General features: G+C 37.0%; 1 protein-coding gene and 1 long non-coding RNA gene across 4 annotated transcripts in view; one reads left to right on the top strand and one right to left on the bottom strand.

Moving 5' to 3' along the window:
* LOC121728103 (RILP-like protein homolog) overlaps window positions 1-22,502 on the bottom strand; it is a 52,309-nt gene that overhangs the window by 16,756 nt on the left and 13,051 nt on the right. The gene's annotated exons all lie outside the window — the stretch shown is intronic.
* Window positions 1,475-21,834, top strand: LOC121728105. Its single transcript, XR_006035759.1, has 3 exons — window positions 1,475-1,509; window positions 4,000-4,004; window positions 21,801-21,834. It is a non-coding gene; the product is annotated as an uncharacterized LOC121728105 (long non-coding RNA).

The raw sequence follows: 22,502 nt of genomic DNA, 5'->3' as shown, positions 1-22,502 counted from the left end.
AGCTATAATATATTGTAATGTTGAAACATATTAACACAATAGACATAACGACCAGTAGTTCGACTGCAAAGAGACGGACAGGTTTCAATATCTGTCAAATTCGTCGGGTTTCACTAGGATTATAAACGGAATGTGCCTCGCGCTGGCTGATATAATTTATTTTTAAATATTTAAAATAAAGATTTCAAAATTGGATTCTGACAATTTTAATCACATGTGCCAAAACACAAACAACAATACGACCAAAGAGGAATACGTCCAGCGAATATGTCATAGTTTTAAATTCGTAGGTAGCAATTTAACAACCCTAGCAACGATTTTCGTCATAATACATCAAATTTAAACATTTCAACATCAGTTCTAAGTCGGCATACTCTATAATTCTGTCTACTCTGATATTAATGTCCAGTTATAAAATATACTAAGTAAATTGAAAGCAATGAAAATTGCCTACGTGGGGCATAAAATTTTCCATCTCAAACGTATGCATAACGCGGCACGTGTGCTAGCAATAACAGTTGAATTTTTACGACACCCGCACTCTACTTCCTGCTTTATTCAGAATCTTTTCAGGAATATTCACTGAGCAACATTTTGCCTAGAGAGAGCCAAGTCTCTATGAAACCTGCATCATGATCCATGAGGTTTAAAAAAACGGCAGGGTGTTTACATAATACCTCGCAAATATACAACAGGCGTTTGACAGCATATATTGCGTTATATTAGCTGTCAAACGCCTGTAACATAGCTGTCGCATGATACGTTTTATTCGTCCTGCGCCCTGCGGCAATGCATTTTCCACTTCCACTTGAAAAACTGGCACGCTGCACTGTTAGGGCGTCAACAAATTCGTTGCAGCAGTTTTGGGAACTTATTTTATTAACTAGTTGCAATATAATTATTTATTATCTCCTTAACTTACACTGAACACTGAGTTAAGGAGATGTACTGCAACTACAGTTAATTCAAGCAAATAACTAGGATTGCTCTTGCTAAGTCGTTTGAATAACTTTTATTCTATCTTTTATCACATACTTACACAAATTACTCCCACAATCTCTAAATATAATTATTTATAAGCAGTTTATTTTTACGCGTGCTGATTCACGTAATTAATAAGCCTAAAGATAAGATGGATCAGAAAGGATTATTTCAATGGAGTTCTCTAAAAATGAAATATATCGAATGGTTACTGATACTGTCCCGCGTCAAACTAAAATATAGGTTATGTTCAGGTAACTAATTATTTTATTATCTATTAAATTTTTGCTATCGCTATTTGACATAACGACCCATTAGATGGAGCACCTTTAACGTAATTGATATGAAAAGTTTCAATCATACATTTGGAGTTGGGACAGAGCCAAGGTAAATTATTTTTGCCTAAATGGTCGGTTTACATTATTCCAATCCAATAATTCAGTCCAGCGCTGGATTGTTCCTGGAATAATGTAAATAGACACTGTATTATACCATTCCAGTACCCGTTTACATTGTTCCAGTAGCAATGTAGCGCTGGATTGGAATAAAGTAAACCTGCCATTAGGGGCTAAAGGAATTTCCAGATTTTAACCAGACTACGGCGAAGCCAAAAAGAAGATTTAAATTTTTGGCAGTCTATACCCACGAAGCTGGTAAACAACTAGCTTGATTTAAAAAAAAAATAGGTGTCAATAGATTAGTAAAGATGTCGCGGGTTGTAATAGTTTTTCAAAACTTTGTATTTTTGCAAACATCTCCATCCATTATTTATATTCATGGCAAGTAATAAGCATCATCAATTCATCATATTAATATATTCTAAACTGACGAAGTTCACCGCGCTCTATTGGCCGTATTATTATGCAAATAACCTCATGTTACGTGTTAAACCAGAGTATAGCGACCATGTAATTTAATGTATGACTGCACTTCATACGTTGAATTCACTCGTTTATTGTTAACTCAGTTGCAGTTTAATTAAATACAAAATGTACTTAAAGTATTCACATATAATTTAGTACTAAATGCGTATAATTCAAAGTTATTAGTAAAGCCTGAAATAAGTTCATTGTTTAAATTTTACAATGTTATCTCGTATGTCTAATGACGTTGTTAGGCTGTGATGGACAACCATGGTAGCAATCGACGTAGAACATGGGCAAACAGCCGAATATATATATATATATATATATATATATATATATATATATATATATATATATATATATATATATATATATATATATATATATATATATATATATATATATATAGTGTTAGTAACACTAAAACTCGAAAACGGCTGAACGGATTGGGCTAATTTTAGTCTTAAAATATTCGTAGAAGTCCAGGGAAGGTTTTAAAGTGACACGAAGTTCACCGGGACAGCTAGTTTGTAATAATTCGTAATCTGTTAGCTGGGTTTAACTTAACGCGACCAAATTACGTAGGTCCGCCATCTGCCTACGAATCAACTTTTCTGATACTACCTATTATTATTGGTACCTACATAGATCAAGATAGATACCGCATGTGTATGTACTTCGCGGGCCATATCGCGTTCCCAAACGACTTTTTTTTTTTTTCGAAAGGGTCTAAGCTACTGGTCTGGTTAAGACCATGGTAGTTTAATCGTGGCTATAACTAGTCTGTTGCTAGTTGGTTTGGAAATAAACAATGAGGGGGGCCTGACTCCCTCCCCTAAAGTCACACGTGTGACATTCTAGACGGGCAATATTGGGGAGAGCTACGAAAATAAGCTATTTTATCTGACGTGGGGACACGGGTCCCCCCTGCTCTTAAGGGGTCCGACCCCTTACTCACTCTCAGACGAGTGAGGCTGCTCGCGCGCGGTAGCACAAACTAGCTGCGTACGAGTTATTGCGGTAGATAAGCTCAAGTTATTAATGTTATTGCTTAAAAGAGGGCCGTCCCTCTCCCCTTCCGAGTCCGGTTGGGGTGACATACGCGTGTATGTTCTAATGTCAAAGTAATTGGTAGAGCTCTCTACGACAATGTCGCGGTTGCGGTCATGATTTAGGTGTGTTCCTATGCTATCCGCATGCGAACTCGAACCCGGGATCGAGCTCGGCACCGGATTTCGGTCGGTCTGTCTGTTTGTCGTTCGGGTCGTGTTAAGTCCTCGGGGAAGGCGCCGGCGTCGTCCCCGGTGCAGTACTAACCACGCGGGTGAGTGTGATAGTGATATTTCCCAAACGACGTGCAATGCTTCTTTAGTCTACTATCGGAATCGGACGTCAATCGGAATTTTTGAAATGCCTAAATCTACGAATAATAAAAACTAAGGAATCGTAACTCCCATACTATTAGCGTTTTAAATTTGGTTCCTTTCTTCTGATCTGTCATGTAACGTCACCCTAGTACCGCTCAAGGTCACCTAAATATTGCAAATGTGTACCTAAGGTACACTTTTTTTACAAGTACTGTGGAGCATGTTTTTTGACGGAGTTACTTTTCCTTAGTTTTTATGATTCGTAGGCCTAAATGCCTAAAAGTGCCGTATTGAGCTGTAGAAATTCAAATAGAAACGTTAGCCTAGATAATGGACACGTTTCTTATCATCGGTACGTCACAGTACTTATATCTTGATCTATGTCTGTGGGTACATCATTAACTAACGCAGAGAGGCTGCATTATACATTTAGGATTTGATAGAAAAAGCAAACCTTTTTGGGCCGCAGCCCACATACAATTTTAATAATTTTAAACCTTTTAAATTGTTTTATTTATGATTAACTTTATGTCTACAGAATAAACTTATGATTTGTGAACTTATGACGCCTAGAAGGCTCTGGTGTTTGGAACTACGCCAGTTCTACTCCAGCGTCAGACTTTGTAGTTTACTGTGTTGTATATATTGTAACATCTGCGCTAACTTCTATGGTTAGGCAAGTTACCTTACAGGTACACGAACTATAAGAGTAGATACAAATTTTAATGAATTTTAGTCGAATACGGTGAAGCTTAAGGCCTGTATTAACTTTGATTAGTGATAAGTTCAGGTGATTATAGTGATTAGGAGAAAGACTTGCACTAATCAGTCGCTGTCCACACTTACTTAACTACTCCTAATCTCTAATCACCTGCACTTATCACTAATCAAAGTGAATACAGGCCTTAAACGAAAGGTAAACTTATGATTAATGCAGTACTTTTTATTAAGAAAGTTAGTCCTACAATGGTAAAGGTATTAGTAGTGATAATGATGAATATAATTAAAAGACAAGACAATCCTTGTACCCTACAACTACCGAATGAGTAGACAGAAGGTAGGCAAACTATAAACAGTCGTTTATGCAAATCCTGAACAGAACGTTCCAGAAAAGGAAATTGCACGTGTAAACTGTACCAACCAGTACAAGTAAATATACGGCCGGCAATAGCACAATATAGACATATTATACAGTAGACCACCTTCATGTACTAGAACGTCCACGCCTGTCTGGCGCACGCGGTATGCCTGTGCTTACTAGCAAAATTTTATATAAGTAACTGTAAAGAACAGTTCGCGCTAAATAACGCGTCAATGCAACGCTGAAATTTGTATTACACAAGAAAGTACACATTGCATGAACAGACTTGTCGCGTATCTGGTTGTCCGTTCGAATTTTCAAAGGCTCGTTGAATATAATTGAAGCTTCTTATTTTAATAGGAAGTGACCCTAAGTAGATAGTAAGCAATGCAGTCTCACGTTGCACGAAAACTTGCCTCCAGACCGAATAAGGCTGGATGCGCCTGCCCGAACGCGCGGTCTGGCGGCTACACCACGAGATCACAAGGAATATTTTAAATATATGCGGTGCCGCCACGTGTAAATCAAGCCTTAGATTTTGTGGACTCAGTTGAGTTACTGCATAATATTATACTGTGGCAATAGTACACTTGACCCGCTGCGGAGGCAAATGGACGACTTTATCGCATTCAAGTGGTTGCTTTTACGAAACACTACTACGTTCATACGTAGCTTTTACACAGTGCATGTGATTTTTAACTAAGATTTCACTTGAGCATGTTTATTGAAATATATTATTATTCACTTCTCTTACAAAGATTGTTAAACGAGGAAAATAAAAGCGACTGTGGTGATGAGAATGACATACTCCGACAAAGATGGCTTAAATCAGATAAACTGTTTATACTGTAGAGCAGCCTTTCCCTGCAAAGTGGGCGATAGCGCCCCTTTGTGGGCGCTGAAGGTCTTGTTGGACCCAGAAAAAAATGGGGGCGTTGTGTAGAGGCTTGAGGGGTAATTTGTATTTTCATTTCATCCAGATGCATTTTAAATTGACACAATGGAGGGCGCTGAAACATAATTTGTTCTCAAAGTGGGCATTAGACAAAATAAGTTTGGGAACCCCTGCTATAGTGTTCTATATTAGGGTATATTACGCAAAGGTCGCAGTAGAGGGCGCTACTAACACATACACTTACGGCCGTTCCCAATATTTGATCTATCTGTGGTTTTGCCCTACTAGAGATAGGAATAGCTCACAATTGACATAAAATATATGTCTCTAATGTCTAATGTGAGCTATTCCTATCTCTAGTAGGGCAAAACCAGAAATAGGTCAAATATTGGGAACGGCCGTTATGCGCTCGCTAAACGGTAATTCTGCATTACATGCATTACGTGCTGTAATGCATGAATTATCGTGTATTGCAGTGAATGATGCGAATTACATGCAAACTACGTGCTGTACCACGTGCTGTACATTGAATTACAACTTCTTTAATTTTTCAGCACGACATGAGTTACGTGCTGTAATTCACGCATGATCGTTTATTGTAGTGAATGACGCGAATGACATGCAAACTACGTGCTGTACATTGATTTACAAGTGGTTTAATTTTTCGTCATGCAATAATGCAGCGGATCGCGCGATCGGCATGTCATCGGCATGCCCATGGGACAACTCAGTTCCAGGGTGGTGCTCCCGAGCACTTAAAAAAATTATGCGTTTCTTTGAACAGGGCATACAAACTGTTAATGTGCGCAAAATTAATAAATCAAATAATATATTTTGCCATAATATAATATTTTATTGCTAATAAATAACTTTTGGACGAATATAGGCTGATATGATGATGATGATGATGAAATAACTTTTTCAATTTAATTTATACAAAAAACGTCGGTAAGTATTTACAAGAACGTATCGTGATCTCCGTGGTCCAGTGGTTTAGCGTGGTCGTGGGTTTGATTCTCGCGTTGGAAACAATATTTTATTTCCAAGATTGGTTAGGACAATGCAGGCTGATCACCTGATTGTCTGACAAGTAAGATGATCCATGCGTCGGATGGGCATGTAAAAAGTCGGTCCTGCGCCTGATCTTTCGCCAGTCGTGTCGTTCTTTCGGCCCACTGGGCTAGGACTGCTAGGAGAGTAAAAGGAATAGAGAGTATACCTACTCTTGTGTACTGTGCACACATTTGAGCACTATAAAATTACTCCTGTGGGATGGTCTCAATGAAACCGGCCACCGTCACCGAAACCGGTGTGGGAAACCGGAAATATTTGTTCAATAATTTATTCAAGGTGCAATGAATAAGATTATCATCATAAAAAACTTGTGAGGTGTCAAGGGACACCCGGATGGAACGAAGGTCCAGTTTACATGTTATACTAGTTACTTACTTTAAAAACTATAGCAAAAATGCTAAATAGTTGTAAGCCGTGCGGTAGTGCTTGTTTCTCTCCCCCTCTCTGGCATTGAACAGTGCGGTGAAGCGACGTCTATTTTTGAGTGTAGGGGAACTGCATGCAAAACGGACCATGCAGGCAAAACGGAACGGTCAAATTACTTGAAACCTTCTAGGGCCATCTATTTGCTAGGTAACGCTACTAATTACTCGGGCCCTTCCCGTTCTCGGTCAGTGCCGGCGAAACTGTCATACGGAACAGCGGATTTTTATTGCGGTTAAATATTTTTTTCACATTTTGATGTAAAAAACACAATTTTGACCAGTCCGCACTTTTGTTGTAATTAATATTTTCTATTTAATGATATGACACAGTGTTCTGCATGATTTTAACTTTAATATAGTATGTAAAGAATGAAAGGGGTAAAACGGTTAACTTCAAAATGTGACATTTATTCATGAGAACCTAAAAACAAAAAAGACGGGTGCAGTGCATGATTTGTCTCCTCTAGGCACATTGTAGTTTAGTTGTACACAACATTTATTTGTAAAAGGTATTCCCCAAATGACATATGCATTGGGACCATTTTGCCCTTTACCGTGGTCCATTTTACCTTCACACGCAGGCAAAATGGCCTGTGTGATTAATAGGAATTGTAGAGTGATTAATAATAAAGATATTCTATAAAAAATTTAATAGTAAAGCTATATTTGTTGATGTAAGACGAGTTTTGCCTTAAATATACAATTTTGCCTTCAGTTCCCCTATACAGGTATTACTTAAGTACATAAGAAATAATACCTATCTAAGCCCGGGTGTCCTTTGACACCTCTCAAGTTTTTTTTTGTTTATTTTCCGTTATTATGGTGTGTGAAATATTTTTGTGAAATTATACATTTATTCGAGCTAATTTTTTTTTTTTAATTTTTGGCAGTTTAGAGTTTAGACTGAAATGTTTCTTAAAATGTTTAACCTATACTTGGTACTACTAATATATATTCTGTGCCTAAACATAAATTTAAAAAAATATATAAGTACTTATCGGATATAATAGGTATGTGTTTTTTTTTCGTCTGTTCTGAATTTCGATTTTTTTTTTTATGAAATAAGGGGGCAAACGAGCAAACGAGTCACCTGATGGAAAGCAACTTCCGTCGCCCATGGACACTCGCAGCATCAGAAGAGCTGCATGTGCGTTGCCGGCCTTTTAAGAGGGAATAAGGTAATAGGGGAGGGTAGGGAAGGGAAGGGAATAGGGGAAGGTAGGAAAGGGAATAGGTTAGGGGATTGGGCCTCCGGTAAACTCACTCACTCGGCGAAACACAGCGCAAGCGCTGTTTCACGCCGGTTTTCTGTGAGAACGTGGTATTTATCCGGTCGAGCCGGCCCATTCGTGCCGAAGCATGGCTCTCCCACGTATATACCCTAATATAAAATAATAATAGAATAGAGAAGGAGATAATTTTCCGAGCTCCACGCGGTAACTTGTTTTCGCATTTCTTTTATTTCATTTTATTAGTTTATTAATTTACGTTTTAGTTTTATTGTTCATTAAAGTGTTTTAATATGTAACTTCTTTCAATACATATCTGTATCTATCTAATATCACAGCTAATATATAAAAATAAGTCGGGGTTTCCTTCGTGACGCTCGCGCTATAACTCCAGAACGCACGAACCGATTTCCACGATTTTGCATTCGTTGGAAAGGTCTCGGGCTCCGTGAGGTTTATAAAACAAAAAAAAATCAGAAAAACCTCAAAAGAAAAGCAGAAAAACTGGGTAAACAGGCAAAACAACATTTGCCGGGACAGCTAGTACTTATTATAAAACAAAGTCGCTTTTTTTCCCTCATGTCCCTTTGTTCCCTTTAATCTTTAAAACTACGCAACGGATTTTGATGATTTTCTCAGTGTTAGATAGCCCATTTATCGAGGAAGGCTATAGGCTATATTTTATCACGCTAAGACTAATAGGAGCGAAGAAATAGATGAAAATGTGGAAAATTATTTGAAAGGGCTAACTTGAACGCGCTAATCTCAGGAACTACTGGTCCGATTTGAAAAATTCTTTCAGTGTTAGATAGTCCATTTATTGAGGAAGTCTATAGGCTATATTTTATCACGCTAAGACTAATAGAAGAATGCGGAAAAAACGGAGGAAATAATTTGAAAGGGCTTATCTCGCGAACTACTGCGGCAATTTTTATGTTATTTGGCACAGATAAGAAGTAGCCCACGTGAAGGATCATAGGCTATCGATTTTAATCAGTTATTTAGTGGCTATATATTTTATACCTACCCGTGCGACGCCGGGGCGGGTCGCTTGTTTTAATTAACTTGTTAATAACACGAGTGTGTTTATTATGACAAAAGCCCCGCCACCCGTGTACAGATACCAGCACTAAATTTTAATTATTATTTTTAATAGTTTATAACATAAATTATAATAATTAGTTTTTAATAGTTTATAATATAAATTATAAACTATTGAGAACAATTAAAATTTTGTATATTTTTTTAATGAAATAAGGGGGCAAACGAGCAAAGCAGGTCACCTGATGGAAAGAAACTTCCGTCGCCCATGGACACTCGCAGCATTAGAAGAGCTGCAGGTGCGTTGCTGGCCTTTTAAGAGCGAATAGGGTAATAGGGGAGCCGCAGGGCCGTCTCTAGCCCATGTGGCGCCCGTGTGCAAACATTACCCTAGCGCCCCCTAAGAAGCGCGCGCGCGGTCAAAATGAAATGGGTACAAAGTAAAAGTACAGTTTGTCCGGCCGTTTGAGGGTGAGGACTCTAGGCGGTGGCTTCCTTCGTTCCACCAGACGAACTATAACAGCACATCAAGTTAGTAAAGGTACTGTCAAATTTCTCCAATATAAATAGATAACAAACTCTATTGTTATTTGTTTGTAGATTGAAGTTTTTTTCGGTTTTGACCATGATGTCTTGACTGACCCTAACAAGCTTAACCCCAAAACATAAAATTTTATATCGCTTAAGTACTTCAATTTTACTTTAAATTTCATGTTATATACTTATCAAACATCACATCATCACAACATCGGTATTAATTCGATTTCATTATTCGATTTCATTGAAGAGCTCTAACTTCTCTACATCCGAAGAGCCAGCATGGCACAGTTTGTTTTCTAAATTAGAACACTATGCTTTTCACATTTAAGGTTCATTTCACGTTGAAAAATAAAGATTATAATATTTATATTGCAAAAGCCGAGCCGGTAATGGCGCGCCTTGCTTTGCTGTAATTCTACAAATATAAGAAGAGCTTCGGATATTACACAAAAATTATGCTACAAATACCCATTCTGTTTAGGACTTGCAGATTCTGTGAAGAGGAGGATGAAACACCTATTCACCTTCTCCTCGACTGCCCCGGCCAGCGCGGGCGCGCGCCAAGTGCGAGCGGCGCTCGGTGCCCCTAGGACTGCGGCGCCCGTGTGCACCGTACACGTTGCACCTATGGGAAAGACGCCCCTGAGGGGAGGGTAGGGGTGGGAAGGGAAGGGAATAGGGTAAGGGATTGGGCCTCCGGTAAACTCACTCACTCGGTGAAACACAGCGCAAGCGCTGTTTCATGCCGGTTTTCTGTGAGAACGTGGTAACGAGCCGGCCCATTCGTGCCGAAGCATGGCTCTCCCACGTATTTTTTAGTTTAGTAAATAACATTATTATTATACTCTTGAATTATCCTCCTGAATTATCATGCTGCATGATGAAAAATGAGCGTTCATCATGCAGCATGTAATTCACGTAAATGAATGGTCATGCTGAATTACCGTGTACGGGGTACTTTAATAAACCTACCAAAATCCGACATAAACGTGACGAATATTGACAGGAACGTTGTCAACGTGAAACAAAACTTTCTGTTAACTGTATTATATTTAAATGCTGGTGCTGCCTCTAGCCTGAAAATATTGCAGTGATAATAATATGTCCTATTTTACGGCAGTTTTTTCTTGGCATTGAGTCTAGAGCAGGGGTCACCAATTAGTTTCGCTCGGGGTCCATTTTAAGGAATGAAATGACCTTCGCGGTCCGCACATTTTATAAAAAATATTTTTTAAACAAAAATAATTACAGAAATTACAAAGGTATTTATTTACATAGCAATGAGAAAAGTGATAATTTTTGTTGCTAATTATCTGTCTGAAGTTTGCAGTGAAATTGGTGCAATTAAACGAAGTTCATCTTCGAAAATGTTTGGTCGGTGGTCCGCACACAATGGGTCGGCGCGGCGGTCCGAATGCGGACCGCGGTCCGCCATTTGGTGACCCGTGGTCTAGAGTATGCCAAAGAAATGTACTGTAGTAGCATTAATCAGATGTAGTCAACTAAAAAGTGATCACGCAACGCCCAAATCTAACCTTTGATACCAAAGTTCGTCAATGCCTCCAAATGTCAAATGTACCGACTACCGACCTTGTAAATGTTAACTGCAGGGCAACGCTCTGCTTGACATTATAATTTAGGGCTTGCTTTTTATTAGTAAGTAGTTTTTAGGCATAAAGACTTATTTTATGTCTGACAATATGACCTTTTTTCTATCGACATAAACTTCGTGATGCTGTGGAATTAACTTTCTTTGAAATTTGTTTGTTGAGAAAGTTAATTTTACTAGAGATCGCCCAATGCTTGAAATTCGACCTTAGTTACAACGATATTAGGACTAAAAATATTGACTTCATCATATTTTTTTCAACTCTTGTCTCTGGGACTCAGCTGATCTCAGACTGGCCGTGTAAGCATTGTCTAATAGTATCTAAGATTAAATAAAAAAAAACTATAATCCATTTTCAATTTGTCACCTTGTTGTCAACAGACTTCAACCATAAATAAATTAAGAGTATAATTTGTATGTATAGGCTTGTCACTCAAAAATCTGTCATTTTTCCTAGTGTGTTGTGTGTGTAATGTTTTATTTGTTAAACGCCTCCGTGGTCTAGTGGTTAGAGCGTCGCTCTCGACTCCGGAGGTCGTGGGTTCGAATCCCGCGTTGGAAACATGTTATTTCCAAGTTTGGTTAGGACAATGCAGGCTGATCACCTGATTGTCTGACAAGTAAGATGATCCATGCGTCGGATGGGCATGTAAAAAGTCGGTCCTGCGCCTGATCTCTCGCCAGTCGTGTCGGTCTTCCGTCCCACTGGGTTATGAGAGTAAAAGGAATAGAGAGTGCTCTTGTGTACTGCGCACACACTTGGGCACTATAAAATTACTCCTGCGTACCTGGCCTGGTTTCAATGAAACCGGCCACCGTCAACAAATTAATGTTTCTTGCAGCTCAATTCACAGCACAATCCACATTTTACAGTGTTGTCCAATAGCTGACAGTGCTCTAACATAATTAATTGTCTCAACTTCCAGTTCCGAGGCGGTGTGCTTTTTAAACAATTTAATTAGCCCGCCTCTACTTGCACTAAGTTGGCCGCCTGCCCACTGCGGTTCACTTGTCTTTATTTGTTCCAATTATAACGCGATACTGATAGCATTTTTTTTACTTATTGATAGCATTTTACTCGACTATGTCAAAACCAAAAACTTGGAAATCTTTGTATGTAAGTGCCCTCGTAGCGGCGTCTCAGATTTAAAGTTAACGAATGAGGTGTTTAGACATTTGATATTTGTAATGAAGCCGCCAATTGTAAAAAGATTCTTATAGCATTTTTTTGAGAAGACCAAAGTATTTATGAAGATACTTATACTGTTAACAAAGACCATATTTTAATATAAACACGGTACTAAAAACGGCAGTTAAAAAATTATCCCATCCCATAGAATTTTAGTCTCCATTGATCCTACATTAATAAATTAAGCGAATAGCCAAGCAATCACATTATAAAATTGCTATAATATATCTGCTTACATTTTCTAAAGATACCACAATATCCAATAGGATTAGTGTTTAGTAATTAGTATACGTTACATGATTCATCAGATATAGCTCATAATATTATAATGAGTAATGACTCATTTTGATGTCATTAAAATGGTCTTCCTTTAACTAGTCCAGACTCCAGTGTATTGGCAGGTAATGGCCAGTGCCATCTTATGTATCGTTTCGTTAGCTAATCAAATCTCGCCATATCGATAAGCGGTAGGCCATTAGTCATTAGTCATTACACAGTTTGAAGTTAAGAACATCCTCTAATAATTATATAAATGTCAAAGGTGAGCAGATTTAAAGATATACATTTTTCTTTAATGACTTTTTGTCTGGAGTCTCGACTTCAAAATTCAGTAAATTAAATATTAAGAGCGGGCTGTCAAATTTTGCTGTGTTTTCTAATAAGTATTACGATCCCGTAATACGATTGACTCAAATGAAGTTGAGATTTATTTTATCACTAGCTGTTGCCCGCGACTTCGTCCGCGTTACCATAGTAGTTCACATCCAAAGTATTATTTATTGTACAAAAATATTCAATATACAGAATTGACTTTCCTACGATTTTATTATATATAGATGTGCCGCGCGGCTTCGCTTGCGTAATTTAGGAATTTCACGCAACCGTACATTTTGCAGCAAAAAATAGCCTATGTCCCTTCACGTGGTCTATTCTTCATGTTTGCCAAATAACATAAAAATTTCTCCAGTAGTTCATAATATAATAAGCAATTCCATATAATTTCCCCCGTTTTTCCCACATTTTCATCTATTTCTTCGCTCCTATAAGTCTTAGCGTGATAAAATACAGCCTATAGCCTACCTCGATGTATGGGCTATCTAACATTGAAAGAATTTTTCAAATCGGATAAGCAGTTCCTGAGATTAGCGCGTTCAAATAGGCCCTTTCATATAATTTCCCCCGTTTTTTCCACATTTTCCTCTATTTCTTCGCTCTTAATAGTTTTAGCGTGATAAAATATAGCTTATAACCTTCTTCGATCAATGAGATATCTAACACTGAAAGAATTTTTCAAATCGGACCAGTAGTTCCTGAGATTAGCGCGTTCAAATAAGCCCTTTCAAATAATTTTCCCCCGTTTTTTCCACATTTTCCTCTATATCTTCGCTCCTATTATACTTAGCGTGATAAAATAATATAGCCTATAGTCTTCCTCGATAAATGGGTTATCCAACAGTAAAAAAAAATTTCAAATCGGACCAGTACTGGAGATTAGCGCGTTCAAACAAACAAACAAACAAACTCTTCCCAATTATAATATTAGTATAGATTGTATATTTATCTAATACTAGAGATCGCCCAATGGTCGAAATTCGACTTTAGTTTCAACGACATTAGGACTACATTTTGTAAAAAAAATATTGACTTTATCTTTTCAACTCTTGTCTCTAGGACTCAGCTACGACAGTATATATTAAGTCTATGGACTCAGCGGACTGGCCGTGTAAGCATTGTCTAATAGTATCTCAATAAAAAAGACTATAATCCATTTTCAATTTGTCACCTTGTTGTCAACAGACTTCAACCATAAATAAAAGAGTTTATTTCGTATGTATAGGCTTGTCACTCAAAAATCTGTCATTTTCCTAGTGTGTGTGTAATGTTTTATTTGTTAATTTTTTTTATGATAAAAGCATAATTTCAAAATAATATTAGCTCGATGCACTCATTCACCATATAAACTATAACTGTGCAAAATTTCATTCACCTACGTTTCCCCATTTTTCGTCAAAAGGGATACAAAGTTTTTGGCTCACGTATTAATATATAGATTTGGCTAACGAAAAACACGATTTACTTATTTTGACTCGTTATATTTTTGGAAATCATGAATCTTTCTGGGCTTTTCAACAAATATCTGTTACACTTATTGAGTTACTACCTATCATTAAATAACTTGCACTACTGCAATCACACACTTTATAAAATAATAGCTAAAGGAAATATTAGTATTGTATTTAATTTTTAAGTAAACAAGCAAACACAGATGTCAGATGATGATGAATTATAAGTAATGAGTAATGACTAAGAACACTCTCGATCATAACAGCTTTTAAACTTTTCGTTGAGGTGAAATTTGTTTTATCACTAAATACAAAATAGAATAAAGAAAAATAGCTTATACATAATATACAGTATTATATTGAATATTTCATTCTATTTAGAAACTTTGCAGAATAAACTCTTGAACTTTCCTTTGGCCGAGACATTACTTTAAACATTCACTTTGTATATATTTTTACCGACAAGTAAACAACGGATTGAATTGAAAAGCTAGCCCCAAGCGATAACACTGTCAAGATTAGCCGAGCTCGAGTATGCAACACGATGCAGCCGCATAAGATTAGAGTTTTCCGGTGGAAAATGCCGGTACGACCGCGTCCGTATCGTATGCATCATTTCAAGGACTAGTGTTCTGTAAAAACAGTTTGTATTTTATGAAATATCCTTAAAAGTTAGGGTATTTTATTTGATTGCTGTGACTTGAACGCCTATTGGTTTATTTTGGCAACCACTGAATTTTATACTTAAAAAAAGTAACTTCTTTCATAGACGCTACGCCAGTAAGTACATTATAAGTAAAATAAAGTTTAAAAATGTTTGTGTCTAAATATTTCGTATTTCTGGAAAGTCGTTTGAAAAAATTTGTAGTCAAAAAGTTTGTTAAAATCTAAACAACGGAATACTTTTTCCTGACATTCCTCCAATAATTCTAATGAAAAATAAGAATGCCACTATGTTGATTAAGGATCAAAAACGATTCAGATTAGGCATGTAATACAGAAACGATGATTACTCAACTAAACATACGAAGTACGGTTGTTAGTTGTTATCTAGAAACTCTATGTGAAAATTATAATCTCTAAACACTTAAAACAGAATGAGGACCCACGCCAAGTTATTCCTAGTATCCTTAAAGACATTCCATAATTTAGGCATGTTAAGCGCGGGACCCTAAACTGTCACTAAGCAGTATTTCATTAAATTTCACCCCCGGCACAGAATACATACTATTAGTACACCCCCGGCTTAGTCCTGAACAAACAGCAATATACACGCCAGACGAATTGAAAATATTATTTATGTTCTATAGCAATGCAATGGTACTTAACCTTTTTTATACAGGCCACAATTCACAAACACGTTTAGTATATTTTGTAACGCGGGCCACAAACAAACATTATTAGGGGTAAATATAGACGAACACAATATTATGGCCCTACTCCTATTTCGACGTCGATTAAAAATAGGAAGTTTCTTACAAATTAACGATTTAATTTAAATGAAAAAGTTTTACGATTTTCACGACTTTGCACAATTTTGCCGGTGGACGAGAAATTGACCTTGACGCGGGCAAATGATGAGGATCCGGCGGGCCGCAGGTTGAGTTAAGCTGTCCTATAATATAGTCTATGGATTTCGCAATGCTGTCATACTCTCCTGGGAGAATCTTAATTACTCATTGATCGATTTGAAGACCGCCTTTTCCTTGAAAAGTATTTTAGGACTTGTCCCTTAAATATCTTTTCAACGAGAAATCTTTCTTTTTAGGATGAAGAGATTTTATAGCTTTTCATTTTGAGAAGTGTTTTCCAATGTTCGGCATTTGATAACATATTTTAAATTCAAGGTTCGTCTGAAAGGTTTCAGGGGACGAATTTAGTGAATTGTTAAAATTTGAATAAATTCCAAAACCGATATCTAAATTTAAATGTAGGCAACAATTATAATCTGGAGCAACATCAAACAACCAAGAAATATAATTTACTAGCTGTCCCGGTGAACCTTCGTGTCACTTTAAAACCTTCCCTGGACTTCTACGAATATTTTAAGACTAAAATAAGCCCAATCCGTTCAGCCGTTTTCGAGTTTTAGCGTTACTAACACAATTGAAAATATATTTTTATATATTACAGAAGATAGATTATAGATAGATTGGGAATAAAGTTGTTTAAGACAAATGGGCATCAACGACGCAAAAACGATAAAACCAAGTATCAATCCCCAACTACCAATTTTAAAGGTAAGTATTGGAACATTTGATAGCAATTCGAAACATCATAAAAAGAAATGAAGAACATACATAATTGATGCCTTGGGAAATCCCTTCTATTCCTTTTTTCTAAATCTTTCAATCTATTCTTCACCTAATACATCCTATGTTTTTCTTATAGACTCAAAATTACTATACTTGCTTATTTCATCGGCTTCGGTCGAGAAGGTAAGAGACAGACAGATACTGTATCTGAGATACACCTTACGACATAGGTATACCTTACATAAAATTTGTATAGACACTAACGCGAACGGTCTTACCACAAAAGATTTAACATCTGTTGAACAGTTATTTTGAGACCATTTTGTACTGAATTTTTCTCTAATCAACTGTTCAACGGATGTTTAAGTCTTTTTGTAGTAAGACCGTTAGCCGTTAAGTTATAGACAATGCATCACACACAAAATGATAATAAAAACGGAACAACTAATGCTTGAACAGTTGTAAAGGATATTGTAACAGCACGCGTTCAGCCCAATGCTCATGCAACACCAGCTGATTCGCGGTTCCACTCGATTACACACATATGCCCAGTCACAGCCTACCAGAAGTCAGCCTTATTGTAACAGGAATAAAGTTCAAAATTGTGGTAACAGGATAGAAACATTGTGATGGAACTGTTGCCGACATCACTCGAACTAAAACAACGATATGAAAATGGACAGAACACTAGGCAGTGCTCGAGGCTCCTAAAAGGCTTATTCCTATCTTTGTAAGGGCGAATTACATATTGTTGGAAGAGTATTGTGTCAGAAGAAAACTTCTGACAGTATACTTAAAGGCTAATCTCTTCTGAATCGTAAAGACTCATCATTTCTGTTATTTGGACGAATTTAACACTGTTAGAAAATTATATTATGTATCCAAACACAAGTGTTCGCTTAAATATGATAATATTGTAAGCGTCACTTTCATTTCAATCTCAATAGCTTTGTCCACATTGTGCCTTTTTTTTGTTCAATAATGCGTTATAGCGCAGTCAACAGCGAAGATGTGGCATGCCCGTGACGCGCGTCAAAATCCACCCGCGTTGAAAGAAAAGTGTCCTAGCGCGCGCTACGACGTTACGGGCATGCCTCACGTTCGCTGTTGACAGCGCTATAAGGCATGCCCTTGATGAACAGAAAAAGGCACAATGTGGACAAAGCTTTTTAATTAAAACCCAGCCGAAATACTATACAAATCTAATGAAACATTAACCCACGCTTAGTACCTAACGACCTACTGTAAGTTAGTTATTTTCAACACACTCAAGTAACTCCACATAAAAATGAATAATATAACGCTGTGGGTGGAATTTCGCTACGAGAGTCTCGACCCCGCCATTGACACGATTCGCCGGCGGCTGACTCTCAGTCCCCACAGAACTGTTGGTTCAGGGTTATTATGCCCCTGAGTTTACATATGCATCACCTATGTAATGCATAATATAACATTTCCACAGAATACACAATACAGCAGATTATTTACACAAATAAACAAAATACGATTGTATCTGATGCGGTTCTAATACAATAATTTCAAGAACACTTTCGGTAGGTAACCCTAAAATTAAGCCTAATCTCTTTCAAGTTGGTAGACACTGTTATGCGCACTTTTATAACTATGAAATTAATGTTTTTACTTGAATTTTACTTGAAAATCGGCAATTCTCAATTTTTCTCCAGAAAATGGAGAGTCAGGCTAACTCTAAGATTTAAGATGCAGTTCATTTTCGGCATCAACCACTTCTGTAAAACTGTGTGATCAATGATCATCATAACAAAATATTTTATGCGGCACACCAATTAAAATAAAATTTTCATCGACTCTGATGAAAAAGCCTTTAAATTTATCGGATCGCTCTTGTATTCATTCTGCATAAGCCACAATATTTTAATGCCAAAGAGATTTCGGCCTACACCATTTCTACAAACAGAAATACATGAATTCATAATCTCTTCTCGAGCCATTAGTCACTCATTATCATAATATAATATGCTAGGACTTATAGTATGATAATGAGTTCTGATGATGATTGTGATTTGAAGGAAATAAAATAAAAATACACTTTTCAAACATTGTTTTTAAATTTCGCCTACACCAAAGCTTCCAGTTGTAGGATATTTTGAATAAAGATTTAAACGCTTTTCGCTTATAACAGCATTGAGATATTGGTTCATTAACAAAACTATTTTACCATTTACTTTCACTCATTTCTGATTTAGCGTCTACATTGCGCCAGTAATTATAGTCTGAACAGTTATCTAGATTCCATTATTACAATTGATGGCGAAAGAAAGTGACCACATCATTGTACACGATGTGCTCGCAATAACACCATTCACCTGGCGGAAATATTGCCATGGTAGCTTCAAGTTTTCAACCACGTAACAGTCTGCTGAGAATTTAAGTTTTTTTTTTTCATCGAAGTTTCTATTTGATCTTAAAAATACTAGGGATGACCTATGAATGTTAGGTATAATTAAACTGAATCCATACTAATATTATAAATGCGAAAGTGTATGTCTGTCTCTCTGTTACCTCTTCACGTCCAAACCACTGAACCGATTTTGCTGAAATTTGGTATTGAGATTCCTTGAGTCCCGGAAAAAATGTACGATTCGAACGAATTTTGGCGCAACGGAGTTGCGGGCGTCATCTAGTAATAATCCATACTACGATAATAATTGCGTTCAGCTCTTAGTTTTCAACAGAAAACAATCACAACTTTCTTTGGCTAAATATAACGAATTAAGGATCCGCAAGTTGTGTGAAAAAGTAAACTCTATTTTTATATTTCCGTACATTTTCGTCTCCTCCTTAACTTAGTAGACTATAGTTTAGAAGACATATTACTCTCTATCAAGCGACTTTTCTAACATATCAGACAAAATATACCTATAAAACTTGTGTCTAACCTCTAGGTCCCGGAAAAAAATGGGGGCGTTGTTGTTAGACACAACGCCCCCATTTTTTTCCGGGTCCCACACCGTCCCCCTTCAGACCCTCAGCGCCCACAAGGGGGCGTTATCGCCCACTTTGGGAAAGGCTGACGTAGAGGTTAGACACAAGTTTTATAACTATACTAGCTGTTGCCCGCGACTTCATCCGCGTTAACATAGTATAATAACAAAGATGGATAGTTTTCTCCTTTTTGTTTTTGTGGTTCCTTATACAAAGGGTAAAAACGGACCCTATTTAAGCAAACGTCAAACAAAAATGTCAATAAACTTTCATGTTTCTAACTCAAGAAATGACGGACTTTCATTGAAACTTTCTACCCCAATTTCACCCCCTTGGGGGTAGAATTACCAGAAACACTTAAATACGTATCCATTCATTTTTAATCAGTAGCACAAAAATAAAGTTTTATGTTTCTAACTCAAGAAATGACGGACTTTCATTAAAACTTTCAACCCTTATTTCACCCCCTTCGGGGTAAAATTTTCAAAATTCCTTCCTTAGTGGGTGTCTACTTAATAAAACAACCCTACTCACCAAATTTCGTGGCTATAACTTTTACAGTTTTTGCTCAGCGATGATGAATCAGTCAGTCAATCAGTCAGGACATGTAATTTTATAAGTATAGATAGATAAATAAATCACCCCCCAAACCTCTGCTTGGGGGGTGATTTATTTCATCTGGATGCATTTAAAATCGAAACTATGGGGGTGCTAAAACATAATTTGTTCTTAAAGTGGGCGGTAGACAAAATAAGGTTGGGAGCCTTTGCTCTACGTATACATAAATTAGCTAAAATATAGGCTAAACGAAATCTAATTTCGAACCTTATTACCCAATCGCTATTTGTTCCATTAACTTTATTTGGGGTTTGTAGCCAATAAACGAGGTGTAAAGCGAAGGTCGCAATAAAGATTTATCTGGTCGTTGTGACGCGCCAGGTGACCTACAGGTGAGATGAGATCACCGTTCGTCAAATATTCGTCACCATTTCTATTACCATGTTACCTCTATATTATAACTAATATATATATTTTTCATCTACCGTTTTAAAGGGTAAAAACGGGACCCTATTACTGAGACATCGATGTCTGTCCGTCTGTCTGCCTGTCTGTCTGTCTGTCTCCAGGCTATATCTCAAGAACGCTACAACAACAAATAAAATTAATATCTAAGAGGGGCTCCCATAATATAACAAACGTAATTTTTTGGCTTTTTTTGCTCGGTATCAATAATGGCAACAGGTTGGGACATGAAATTTTCAGAAAGTCCAATTATATAACATGTACCTACTTTAATAATTTATAATAATATTAAAATAGAATAAAAATGTAAGGGGGCCCCCCATACAAAAAAACACTATTTTTGGCCTAATTTTGCTCTACAACGGTACGGAACCCTTAGTGCGCGAATTCGACTCGCACTTGGCCGATTTTTTTTTCAATACCGATGCCTATCCTGTCTGTACATTAGGGCATGTGTGTGAGTTCACCTTTAAGATAGCAGCGTTGAATGAGTTACTTGCCTACAGGAGAGGCGAATGATGATCATCAATATGAGTTACGATTTTATGAAACGACCCCAATTTTTTGAGTTCTCCGGAATCATACTTGCGACCTTTGAGTCGGGAGACAAGCTCTAAACCACTAGACCGCGAAGGCGTTTAAATTTAAAAAATAATGAAAACACCGTGGCCACTATAGTCTTAAACTTGCTCTCAAAGAGCCTAAGAAACATATAAGTCTAACCAAAGTAGCTTTCTTCTAACAATACATTGTATGACTTTGCATTTTTATGCTTAGTGTCATTATGCCGAGAATTTCAGTTGAACGAATTCAAATCTTTTTTGTATCCACAAAATAAGAATTCGGGCATCGAATTTGGATTAAAAGGGGGGTGATGATATTATAATAGAATAACGATAAGGTATTTTCCTCAAAGAAAAATAATATCTTCGATGTATTTTGGTAGATAAGGAGTAAGGAGATCCATTTATCAATGTCGCTATCTTATAAAAACAATGATATTGAAAATGCGAAATCTTATCCTTACTAATAAACAAACCAAAGTGTGTGTCTGCACGTCAGTGTTACTTCTTTACGCTTAAGCCACTGAGCCTATTTAGTTGAATTCTAGATGGAGATATTTTACTGTAATTCATGTGACCTTCATAATTATTCAGTGCATTTTAGTACCCGTTTACATTTATCCAGTACCAACCAGCGTTGGATTTGATCACTGGATTGGAATAATTTAAGCCCACTTTAATGGAAAAGGACATAATATAGCTTTTAGCGCAGAAAATTTACAGCTCCCTAAACGAATTACTGCGAGGTCTAGTTGTCGAATGGATTTTCTTTTATTGAGCACGCACATTACTGAATACAACGACTACCTATTTGTATACTTTATTGCCAATTACACGCAGACTTAACTAATTATACTTGTACTTCATTTTAAGGTCGATGATCCGATACATTTTTAGTTACAAATAGTCACAGTCTCACAGAAAACCGGCGTGAAACAGCGCTTGCGCTGTGTTTCGCCGAGTGAGTGAGTTTACCGGAGGTCCAATCCCCGACCCTATTCCCTTCCCTACCCTCCCCTATTCCCTTCCCATCCCTATCCTCCCCTATTACCCTATTCCCTCTTAAAAGGCCGGCAACGCTGCAGCTCTTCTGATGCTGCGAGTGAGGGCGACGGAAGTTGCTTTCCATCAAGTGACCCGTTTGCTCGTTTGCCCCCTTATTTTATTTAAAAAAAAAAGTCAATAGATAATACATTTTAAAGACTGTACCTACTCAAGAATATTGTATTGATTACTATCGATGATGCCCGAAACTCCGTTGTGACTTGTGAGTTGTGACGAAATTAGTTTATCACGCAGAAACCGTACATTTTTCTGTAACAAAAATTATCCTATGT

The sequence above is a fragment of the Aricia agestis genome, chromosome 6 (assembly GCF_905147365.1).
Source record: "Aricia agestis chromosome 6, ilAriAges1.1, whole genome shotgun sequence".
NCBI lineage: Eukaryota > Metazoa > Arthropoda > Insecta > Lepidoptera > Lycaenidae > Aricia > Aricia agestis.
The sequence above is the reverse complement of the archived record's forward strand: the minus strand, read 5'-3'. Positions and strand labels throughout refer to the sequence as shown.